Source organism: Ailuropoda melanoleuca, chromosome 4 (genome assembly GCF_002007445.2).
Source record: "Ailuropoda melanoleuca isolate Jingjing chromosome 4, ASM200744v2, whole genome shotgun sequence".
Taxonomy (NCBI): Eukaryota; Metazoa; Chordata; class Mammalia; order Carnivora; family Ursidae; genus Ailuropoda; species Ailuropoda melanoleuca.
In genome coordinates, this window is record NC_048221.1 from 106,650,094 (window position 1) to 106,662,322 (window position 12,229).

At 43.1% G+C, this 12,229-nt stretch overlaps 1 protein-coding gene across 1 annotated transcript in view; it reads left to right on the top strand.

Annotated features, from left to right (window-relative positions):
• Positions 1-12,229, top strand: part of TEX37 (testis expressed 37) — a 79,109-nt gene that overhangs the window by 1,333 nt on the left and 65,547 nt on the right. Inside the window, exon 2 of the mRNA XM_034659492.1 lies at positions 11,565-11,627. The gene's annotated coding sequence lies outside the window, so the exon portion shown is untranslated. The remainder of the gene's footprint in view (positions 1-11,564; positions 11,628-12,229) is intronic.

The following is a 12,229-nucleotide window of genomic DNA, read 5'->3' on the forward strand; positions in this document are numbered from 1 at the left end:
CCGCCCCGCCCCCGGAGCCCCCCGGAGCCCCTCCTTGGCCGGCGCGGGAGCCCGGGAGCCCGGGGTAGGCCGGCGCCTCCAGGTTGAAGGCAAAAAGCGCCTGGTTCCCAGCCGACGCGTTCTTAGCCCAGGAAAAGAAATAAAGTAACGAATACTGAAACCGAGAGAAGATAACCCAAACAGCAGAACTGTTTTCTAAAAAGTCCCCAAGATGAGTTCGGGTGGCCGCTCAGACCACCTGCTTAGCTCCCTGTGGTTTTCTACCTCAAGTCTGCCCCTTTTGTCATTGAGTTACTGGATTCACGGCCAGTCTCAAGAGATCGGCTTCTAGCCGAAAATAATAGACGCGATTAACAACTCTTTGGGGTATACGGTAGATTATATTACCGGGCATCCTTGGAGTGTCCCCTTCTCCTAGGGGATTCTGTGATGCGAGAGGCTGAAATCGGTTTTTAAGTTTTCTAACCCTGTCTCTAAACACGTAACTATATGTTCGTTCACATTCGGGAAGTATTTGTTCATTTTAAGTCCGGTTTGTGCAGTCCTTTGGTGTGATTTGTTTTCTTCAAAAACAGAAGGGTGTGTGTTTTCAGAGACATTTAAATAAGTGGGTTCGGAATTAGCATTTTAAAGCCAACTGTAATTTAAACTGTGCCAGAAGCGCTCATTTACAAAAATGGTCTCAACGAATTATGGTATAGGTCTTGCTTTCTACTGCTGTTAAGTTTTGAAATGCGGTTCCTGCCTGGAAAAACAAGCGAAACAGGTAAAATACTGTGGCGACCCCACGTGTCCCCAATCATTATTTATTCGCTCTGAACAACAATAAGAAAATTGTTTCTTTTACAATTAAAATTATTCCTAAATGTGTTCTTAATAGGTGACGAGTCTGAGATTCTCACTTAAGGGAGAGGGGAGGGGGAAAACGCTTTTCTATTTGCCAGTTGCAGACCGACGGTTGAGAATATTTAGTAATTCGGAAATCCATCCCCCTCCACTCGCATTTATTTTCATGATATAAAGTTATGTACTTTACAGAAAACTATCCTCTTCTGTTATCTCGCTTCTTAAAAAATGACCCAGAGATATTTAACTAGTAAATAGTGATAACTAAAATGCAAACCACGGTTCAACTGTAACTATTTTTCTCATCTTTTCTGGAACCAGAAAAGAATTATTCTCACCTCAAAATTTAGTGCACTGTTTTTTTTCAATCTCTTGGCAAATGCTGTAGAATGGAATAGTGTTTGTTTAATTGTATTTTGATTTAAGGATCTAAATTTTTCTTAATGTAGATAAGCACAGTGTTTTGTTTTGTTTTTTCTCCTTCCAAAATGGTCTCAAACAAAGTTGTTTTGTGACTTCTCTTGGGCTGTTAATAAAGATGACAACGATAGCCCAGGAAATTTGAAAGCAATTTTCTAATAAGTTAAAATGCTCCAATTTGTTGTTTGTTCTTAAGTTTAAAGGTCTAAACAAAAAAGAGAAAGTCCAACAAAAAAGCTAGGAACCAAGATGGCAATAAATTGGAAAACATTTCAAACCATCTCCCCTTTGGTAATTGATGTCCTTATGCCTATCATACCTGCCCTTATTTTTTAACAAATTGCTTATGTGTATATACTTTGCAGTTTTGCAGGGTTGTTGTTGTTGTTGCTGCTGTTTGTCTAATTCTTAACCCAATAGCTCCAAATTATTCTGAGTAAGAGGCCATGATTGCAGAGTATTGTTTCTTCCTTTGATTAAAGGTTCTGCCTACTAGTGATTTTGCTCCTTAACTATGTATTATCTTTTGTGGACTTTAGTTTTACTTAAAAAATGACAGAGCCACCTAGTGGCTCTTTGCCTCTGTTACAGCGGACATCGATCTGGCAGAGATCTGTAAGGTGGACACCCCCTCTAGGGGTTTGGAAGTTTTACTTTTCTATCTGTTTTCAATCACATCTTAATTAGATAAGCTTAAAACTATTACTGGTCATGGCCTGGGTTTTTTTAATGTCAAAGTTAAAATAATTTTTAATCCCTATTTTTAAAAAAGGTTTATTTGTTTGAGAGTGGGTGGGGAGGGGCAGAGGGAGTGGGAGAATCTCAAGCAGATGCCCACTGAGCAGGAGTCCCACTCTGGGCTCAATCCCACGCCCCACGAGATCATGACCTGAGCTGAAACCACGAGTCGGAGGCTTAACCAACTGGGCCACCCGGCACCCAATCCCTATTTTTTTTTAATTAAATTTTAAAATCATTTGGTGCACTTAAAAAAAAAAAATCAACAGGATATGAAATGTCCTTGAAATACAAGCTCCCCATAATAGCATTTTGTCAGATTGCCTTTTCACAAAAAGATGTAGTCAAGGCAATTGATTAATGCTTCTATGCCAGTGTAAAATAGGGAGGCTATTACTTGTCCTCATCACTGGAAAATAAAACGTTTGGGGAAACTATGATAAAAAGTAAACAAACTGGTGCCAGTGGAGATGAAAAGGGAACCAGAGGAGGTGAGCAAAGAACTCAAGAAAATTCAAATTGTAGTTAGAAAATATGGTTTTGGGAATCCTGGAGGGAGGGTATTGCTACCACATAAGCCAAAATATGGAAGATTAATTCATAATTTTTTATTTTGGTGATTTAAGAAAAGATGTTGAGGGGCACCTGGATGGCTCAGTCGGTTAAGCGTCTGCCTCCGATTCAGGTCTTGATCTCAGGGTCTGGGGATTGAGCCCCACACTGGGGTCCCTGCTTAGCTGTGGGGAGCCTGCTTCTCCCTCTCCCTCTGTCTGCTGTTCCTCCTGCTTGTGCGCTCTCTCTGTCAAATAAATAAATAAAAAAAAATCTTAAAAAAAAAAGAAAGAAAGAAAAGATGTTGAGACAACTGGAGTTGGGCCCGCTACCTCATTTTTTACTTGCTGTCTTTTTTTTTTTCCCCCAACTTCTGACCACTTAATCGGTTCCAATTTTATTTTATTTTATTTTTTATTTTTTAGAGGGTGGAGGAGGGGCAGAGGGAGAAGGGGTGAAAGAGAATCTTAAGTAGGCTCCATGCCCAGCACAGAGCCTGATACAATGTGGGGCTTGATCTCATGAGCCTGAGATCATGACCTGAGCCGAAATCAAGCGTCAGACACTTAACCAACTGAGCCACCCAGGCACCCCTAATTGGTTAGTAGCATTAGTCAGAAGGCACACTGGAGAGTCTGTCCTTTCCTCTCCAGTCCATACCTTAAAGGCTGGGACCTACAGATGGAAACAGAACTCAGAATAACCATTCACTTGCTCCTTTAACAGATATTTAGGGCTCTACTTACTGACTCTTTCTTAAATGTTAGTAGGAAACTGAGGCCGCTCTCTTCCTCCAGGAGGACTAGCATTCCACCAACTTGAGATTTGTCTTCTGTTCCAAGAATATATTTCTCTTATAAGCCCTTTAAGTTGACATTGGCCAAATTGCCCCTGCTAGTCACCCCACTCAGCCACCTGGGAGTCAGGGAAGACTGGAGTGAGCTGCAAATACAGAGTGGGGCAAAAGTCCAGCCCAAGGAAGCTCAGAAGCAGGGGCATGACCCAGGGACACACCCAGCCACGTTCTGGCTGACCCCCAAGGCTGAGCCCCTCTTCCCCCAAACATTACACCTAGGAAGTATAACAAAAAGAATGAATCCTAAGGATTCTAGAAGCCTAAAGATTCTGAAGACACCGCAGAGGTCCATGTACTTCATGCAGAAAAGTAAGAGAAACCCCTATCAGCCCAAGCAGTGGTGCTCCAACAATCCCTTTGAGCCACGTTATTAACAGGTGGCTCCTCTGCTTGAGCCCTACCCGTCTTCCCACTGCCTCGCTCTCCCCTCCCCAGCTTTCTGGAATGCTTCCTGGCCTCTGGCTCTAGCTGATTAGTCCCATTCTTGAGCTTCCTCAGCTAACTTCTCAGACTTTCTCCCGCTCCAGACCCGCTAGCAGAGCGCCTGCAGCATTCCGAGGACGACTGTCCTTGCAGAGCCCGCAGAGCCCGCCTGCACTGAATGCATCCTGGCTCCCCCGGGATCCTCCCGAGGATTCCTGAGGCCATCTCAACTGAAGGCTGCTCCCCTCCCCCACTCTTCCCTCCTGGGGGCCAGAGGGCCCTCAAGCCCTGCTCTCACACATCAGCCTGGGTGACTCCTCCAACTCCCCAGCCCCTCATTTCCAATAACCCAACTCCTCTCCAATCAGCCACCCGCTACACTGGGTGTTCTGGAGGATGGGAACTGTGTCATTTCATGCTCCCTCTTTTGGAGCGCTAACAGTGAAAGAACTTGGACCAAATACCTAACGCTGTGCTAAGCGCCTTATGTGCATTATTTCATTGCATTTGCGCAGCAATCCTGTGCAATAAGTCAGTCGATGTTTTATGGCTGAAGCAACAGAGAGAAGGGTTAGGTAATTTAACTGTGGTCTCCCAACCTCTAAGAGTGCAGCTGGGGTTCAAACCCAGTCCGGATGGCTGGGGAGCCTCCGCGAATCGCACTCAGCTGTAACCGCCTCCTGCGTTATTTCCCCAGCGCCTAGTCCAGTGCCTGGCATTAGGACGTGCTCCATTACTGTTTGCTGCTTGAATCAATTGAAAAGTTAAAAAGCATTAGACGGTATAAGCTCTATACACCATAAATGGTACAACCTCTACAACATAAAATGGTGCGACCTCTCACCCTCTCCCTTTACATGGTCTCTCTCACCAAAGGAGACCACTTGCCACCAGTGTCTTCAGCTCTCCTTCAGAACACGTTTCAAGGGACTGACCGGCACAACTCTGTACGCATTTAAAACTGTACAAGAATGTAATCCACGGTACTCACCTAGCTCTGCACCTTATACTTGCATTAATATATTTTGCAGAACTTTCAAAAACAGCCCGTGTGTCCATATGCCTACCTCATTTTGTTCATCCAGTGCTCCCTTTCATAGGGTATGCAGTGGGGACCCACCACTAAGGCTGCGTAAGTGCTTTCTAGCCAGTGTCTGCTCTAATTTGCTGGTACCCCTCCATACCTGTTAGGCAATATTTTGAATTTAACCTATTTTTGATGGCTTTCTGGATTATTTCCTTTCCTTTTATTTTTTAAAGTAAGCTCTGCACCCAACGTGGGGCTTGAACTCACAAACCCAAAATCAAGAGTCCTATGCTCTGCTGACTGAGCCAGCCAGGCGCTTCAGGATTATTACCTTTTTAAAAAAATATGACTTGTCAGTTCCTTGCTGGAATTCGCCGGGTCAGAGGATATGTACCTTTAAACGTTTGATTCTGACAAATGGCTCTGCCAGAAGGTGCCCCAGTTGGTACCACCAGCAGGCTCACCATGGATGCCTATTTCCCTTCCCCTTTGCTAAGGCTGGATTTGTTCAGCCCTTTTTATTTTTGCCAATCTTAAAAGCACAGAGGGATATCTTAAAAACGTTTTGGTTTGTTTTTCCTTATGAATGAATTTAAGTACCTAGTTATTATAATATCTTTTTTCTTTTTTAAGATTTTATTTATTTAGGGGCACCTGGATGGCTCAGTTGGTTAAGCAACTGCCCTCCACCTGGGCCGTGATCCCAGGATCAAGCCCCAACATTGGGCTCCTTGCTCAGCGGGGCCTGCTTCTCCCTCTGCCTGCAGCTCCCCCTGCTTGTGCTTGCTCTCTGCCCCCCAACCCTGCCTCTGTGTCAAATAAATAAATAAAATCTCTTTAAAAAATCTTTTTAAAGAGATTTTATTTCTTTATTAGAGAGAGAACGAGCCACCCAGATGCCTCTTTAATTTTTTTTATGAACTGCCTGTCATGATTTTTCACCCATCTTTCTATTTGTGTATCTTTTTTTTAAAAAATGGATTTTTCTGAGCTCCTTGCAATTAAGGACATGAGCCTTTTTACTCCTAGGTGTTGCAAATCATGATTTTCTTGTTAAAACTGTCTCTTCTCTTGGTGTCGGCCATAACACGCTGTCCTGGTTTTCTTTCTTTCTCTTCTGCATCTACCAAAAGGACATCTGTTTCTTATCTCATTCTTCGAATATTGTTTTTTCTTCCCTCAGGTTTCTAACCTTGGCCCTCTTCTTTTCCTCTGTACATTCGTCATGGGTTGTCACATCTAATCCCATGGCTTAAACCACTGGGGTAGACATGACTTGTACTTGTTATTGCCTGTTTAGCAAGAAACACCCCTCCATTACTTGAGGGGTCTTGAAGTTTGTATGGGATGGGCTGTTGGGCTGGAGATTTAGACATGGCCTTCGCCAAAGTTACTTGTCCCTACACAAATGATTTGTTTGAGGTGGGTGATTTGTTTGAGGTAAGTCATTTAAGACCCTTCTCAGAACTTCTACTGGGATTATCAGGAAGAAGCTCCTTCCTTCACATGGATTGGTTCCTGTACAGAGGTTATAATCCCGAAATGGCCATCTTTGGTACAATAAGGGAGAGCTTGCCTGAGAATGTAGGTGACACCAAGTAAAGCTGAGTGACAGAAATGAAGATACATCCTGGATCCAAGATTTGAATCCCTTATCCAAGATCCTCCTTCATCCCATTGGTTTCATTAGCCAACAAATTTCCTTTTAGATTCAGTAAGTTAGGATGGTATCATAGGCTGAGTTGTGTTCCCCAAAATTAATATGTTGATGTCCTAACCTCTGGTACCTCAGAATGTGACTGTTTGGAGATAGGGTCTTTAAAGAGGTCGTTAAGGTGGGCCTTAATCCGATATGTTCGGTGTCTATATAGAAGAGGGGAGTTCACGACACAGACATGTATACACAGAGGAAAGACCATGTGAAGACACTGAAAAAAAATGGCCATCTACAAGCCAAGAAGAAATAAGTTTCTGGCAGTTGAGCTGCTCAGTCTGTAGCACTTTGTGTTGCAGCCCTAGCAACTAATACAGGTGAGTTTGGGCCCCTTTCAAAAGTAAGCGCTGGTGACTTGCTAATTTCTCACATGACCTCCTGGCCCAGTGATCAACTCCTACTGGACCAGTCCTCTTCATTTTTTTGTAAGTCACCTCAAATCCAACAGGTCATCCCAATTCTCCTAAGATCTACTTCTTCCGTATTCCATATCCATATCCCTGGGACGCCCTCTCCCCCATTGACCTGTTGCCTAAGCCAGAAACCAGGGGCTCTTCTGCCTCATGGACCAAGTCATGCCGTGGTTGCTCTTTACTCTCTCTGTCCCACTGGCAACACCGAGGCTTAAACCACCTTTAGGCCTCTCCTGGATTAACTGACCTCCCTAGCTCCTTCTGTCATTTTCCAATCCTCCCTCCACACCACCCTCTTAATGATTTAAAATGGCAAATCCAATCATGACACTCCCCTCCTTCCAACTCTACTGCTCTTAAGATAAAGTCCAAACTCTGTAGCCTGGCATACGTGATCCTAGGAGAGGTGGCTCCTGTTGTTAGCCAGCCTGGTTCCCTTGTCTCCCCTTCATGCTCGCTCTGATCTCTCTTCTAAAGCTCAGTGTTCCCCCAAATCCAGTCATTCTGATACCTTCTTCATGATTCTCTGTATCATCTATGCACTCTTCCTTAACAGTTCCTCTTTGTTGACTCAACTTTTGAAATTAAATTCCATTAGGGAAGGTGGGTGGGGGATGGGTAAAATATGAAATGGGAATTAAGGAATGCACTTGTCCTGCTGAACACCAAGTCATGTATGGAATTGAATCACTATATTGTACACCTGAAACTAATATAACACTGTATGGTAAGTGTACTGGAATACAAATAAAAATTAATTAATTAATTTAATTCCATCATTTGGAAAGGCAACCATATAGCACTACTGTAGAAATTATACTCTAAATTTAATATTATGCACACACACATAGAGATAGAGAATCTCGGTTGTATATAGAAGGTAAACAATTTAAGTGGATCATTAATATTACTGATAAAATTGGTCCCTTAAATAATGGTGATAAATGTCAAGAAAATTTTAAATAAAGACATGAGCAATGTAGAAGCACCTGTCTGGCTCAGTCAGAAGAGCACAGGACTCTTGATCTCGGAGTAGTGAGTTCAAGCCCCGCACTGGGTGTAGAGATTACTAAAAAAATTAGGGGCGCCTGGGTGTCTCAGTCATTAAGTGTCTGCCTTTGGCTCAGGTCATGATCCCAGTGTTCTGGGATCGAGCCCCGCATCGTTCTCCCTGCTCAGAGGGAAGCCTGCTTCTCCCTCTCCCACTCCCCCTGCTTGTGTTCCCTCTCTCACTGCCTCTCTCTGTCAAATAAATAAATATATTTTTTAAAGATTTTATTTATTTATTTGACAGACATAGACAGCCAGCGAGAGAGGGAACACAAGCAGGGGGAGTGGGAGAGGAAGAAGCAGGCTCACAGCAGAGGAGCCTGATGTGGGGCTCGATCCCATAACGCCGGGATCACGCCCTGAGCCAAAGGCAGACGTTTAACCGCTGTGCCACCCAGGCGCTCCTAAACAAATAAATAAATAAAATTTAAAAAACATAGATAATGTAATACAAGTTAAGGGTAAACTTAATTTCATTAACAAAAACCGAAATCTGAAAATAAATCCCTCCGTAAGAACATCACTGCTTATCCATCAGTTTAGTAACACAGTGATTCAGTTTAATGATGCTTTTTCAGAAATTAAGATTAAGACAAAGCTCTACATTGGTAAAAAAAAAAAATTATGTTTTTTGAACTTTTTTTTAACCGACTTAAAGAATTGCAGCTTACATGTGTTTACGTGGGAATGGAAAAAGGTATTAAATTGCTCCATTTGATAGGTATGGCTAACTTTATTTTAAAATGTTTGATTCAGGAAGGCATCTGAAATAATGGTTAGGATCTGTTGTAAATTTCTGAAGATATTATCGAAGATAATATCCAAAAAGGAACAGAGAAAAGATTTTTTGTGCCCTGACTGCTGTCACTGGACAATGTTTACGATATATTTTTATCAACCCTGTCCAAATGTTTTTTTCATGCCCTGCAAAATACTTTCAGTAAGTATTCCAGGTGCGTTTGTAACTAGGTTCATTTATGTGTTCAAGAAATATAAACTGGGGCGCCTGGGTGGCTCAGTCGTTAAGTGTCTGCCTTTGGCTCAGGGCGTGATGCTGGCGTTCTGGGATCGAGCCCCACATCAGGCTCCTCCACTGGAAGCCTGCTTCTTCCTCTCCCACTCCCCCTGCTTGTGTTCCCTCTCTCGCTGGCTGTCTCTATCTCTGTTAAATAAATAAATAAAATCTTTAAAAAAAAAAAAAAGAAAGAAAGAAATATATACTGAGCGTGACTGACCCTGGCTCAGGCTCCAGACATGATAAGCCATGAATCCCTGCACGCGCATAGCTTCAGACAGTGGAAAGTTCCCATTCTGTATGACCCAGAGGACCGAGGGACCCAGAAGACCCGGGCTACAGGCTTACAATCCTCAAGGTCACTTTATCTTGCCTTGGAATACTGAAATAAGCATGTCTTTTAGGGATAAATTAGGCTTTCAAACCAGCAAAACTTATCTACAAGATATGCTAATTCGTAAACCCTCACCCAACCATGCATATGATGTCTGGGAAGATAGAAGTTTTCTCCTAGGAGGACTTAATTCTTCTCCTATCTTGAAAAGACAGCTATGGGGGTGCCTGGGTGGCTCAGTTAAGTGCTGCCTTTGGCGCAGGTCATGATCCTAGGGTCCTCGGATCGAGTCCTGCATGGGGCTCCCAGCTCAGCGGGCAATCTGCTTCTCCCCTAGCTCATGCTCGCTTGCTCTCTCTCTCTCTCTCTCTAATAAATAAATAAAGTCTTTTATAAAAAGTTAAAAAAAGAGAGAGAAAGAAAAGATAGTCGTGGCGCATCAGTACGGAGCAGTAGTCACTCCCCAACACTTTATAAAGTTGAAACGGCTGAGAACACAGTGACCTGTGTTTAACATAATAATTTCAACTGCCTCCTGGAATATCCTGCCTATCTTCTGTGCTCAGGACCTCTCCAATGCACACGACATTGGTATGGCTTGGCTATTCTGCCTGAATGAAAGGAGTCCATTCTCCTATGGAACCAGAGGGCCCTAGCACCGTCTCATTGTTTGCCCAGTGCATTGCTCCTAAGCCTGTCTTGGTTTGCCAGGAATGAATCAATAAGCTTAAAACCAGTTCTCTTTGTCACNCAATAAGCTTAAAACCAGTTCTCTTTGTCACGTGTATGCATTGACAGGTCAAGACGTAAACATGGTCTTAATTCAGCCTGTGTCTGACAAACACACAAAGAGGAGCTGGTTTTACAGTGTTAGTGGCTTCATCAGTTTGCTAGACTCCATTACACATAAAATCCTTGTCTAAGCACCGGATATATTGTACTACGTCACTGTACCTCTTCTTACCAAGTTCCACTTGAACTCAGATTCATTCTTCTAATCCCAGTTCCCAGACTTTCTATCCTTGGGCCCTTTGCTTTGTCGCTACATTTTGAGATTGGTGACTGCCTGTCATATAATAAGCACTCTATAGATGGTTTTAGATGGTGATGATGATGATGACGATGTCATGATAACCTTGACCCTATGGCTGCTCTGTGACCCTAGATCTTCTTGGGTCAACCTCACCCAGTTAGGGCGGAGATTGGAAAAGCTGGACTGACCCAATTTTCCAACCTTCCAATGCTTCCAAGTCCTGTGTCAGAGTCACCCAGACAGCTTGAAACGCAGATTCCTTGGCTCTGCCCATGTGGTGTCTGAATCCCTAGGGTGGGCTGCCTGCGGGCCGTATGCTCTTTGATCTCCGCTCCCAGTGATCTTGACATTTGAGCTGGGAGCCTAATTACCTAGCCAAAACTTAAAAAATGAGGAAAAATTCTGCATTGTAGGTACACAAAATGATAAAGAAAGCAATGATTCACAAGTCGGAGAGATCAGCAAGAGGTATCAGAATCAATCAAAGTCTCTTTCAACTAATGGGACTCCTGCCCTTGTCTCATTTGGAGATGACATGGGGAGCCAGGACCAGCCGGTATGTGGCTGTAGCTTCCCTCAGGAGAGGAGAGGAAGAGGGAGAGAGTTGAGAGCCAGGCCAAGGAACGAAGAACATACCAGTTGTGGAAAAATCAAGGAGCACTTCATGTGACCTCGTTAAGCTCTATTTTGGGAGGAAAAAAAGGTGGTTTGGGGGGGAAGGGAACTCTTATCTCAAATGGAGAGTTGGGGGATGAAAACGGAGTGAACTTGAATTCAGAGATAACACACCATTGTGGGGTGTTAGTAAGATCTGCCCTTCTAAGGCAGAGCCCCCCACGAACCTCTGACAGAGGACCTCAGAAGCATTTTTGGCAGTAGAGCCATATGATTCAGTTCTCTGATTTCCATGGTCAGAGAGACCTGGGCTCCCGTCTCAGCTTTGCTGTGTATCAAGCTTAGGAAATAGTCCCACAGCGAAATACTACTTGCATCTCTGCATCTTGATTTTTCTCATGTAGGAAATATGGACGGCAGTACCTAAATTGTTTGAAGGATTCCATGTGACAATGTGTGTAAAGCACTTAGCATTCCGTAAATGATAGTTTGTATTTTCTGAATGCCTATCTTTTATTTTCTGAATAGATAAACCTGGGAATGAAGTATACTGTCTTGGATCACAGAGGACTCACGGATCAGAAACACAAGGTAAAGATAAATGGACATTTCCCTGCTTAAAAAAAAAAATTAAAATATGAGATTTCCCCCTGTAGAGCAGTGTTTGGACCAGTCTTATTGTGTGAAAGCATTTGGCAAAAATGGTTGCAAATGAAACATGGACATTTCAGTATATAACATATGAAACGTATTCATTTGGCAAAAAATTAATGAATTGCCAATGATGTGCCAGACCCTGGAGAAAGGAGAAAATTTCTGCCCTCAGGTTGCCCCCAGCTACAGAAAAACAAAAGAGGGAAGTAGTTAGGCTGGAAGGAGTTTCTGTGGGAGTTGTAACAATCTCGTGCTTTAAGATACTAGTAATTTTCTCATCAATTTCTAAGGGGTCCATCTGTTATGGGGAGATTGAGCCCTTTGTCTCTAATATGAGTTAACAATATCCACCCCTGCCCCCGATATTCTCTCTGGACTTTGTTTCAGTGTTTTGTGTTTTTATCATGTGGGTATCATTTTCATACCAGCAAATATTAGTATCTTTTTTAAGAGCTTCTAGATTTTGTGTCATAGCTGTCAGGCCTTCCCCATCCTGAGATTATAAAATAATTCTCCCATGTTCTTTTTTTTTTTTTTTT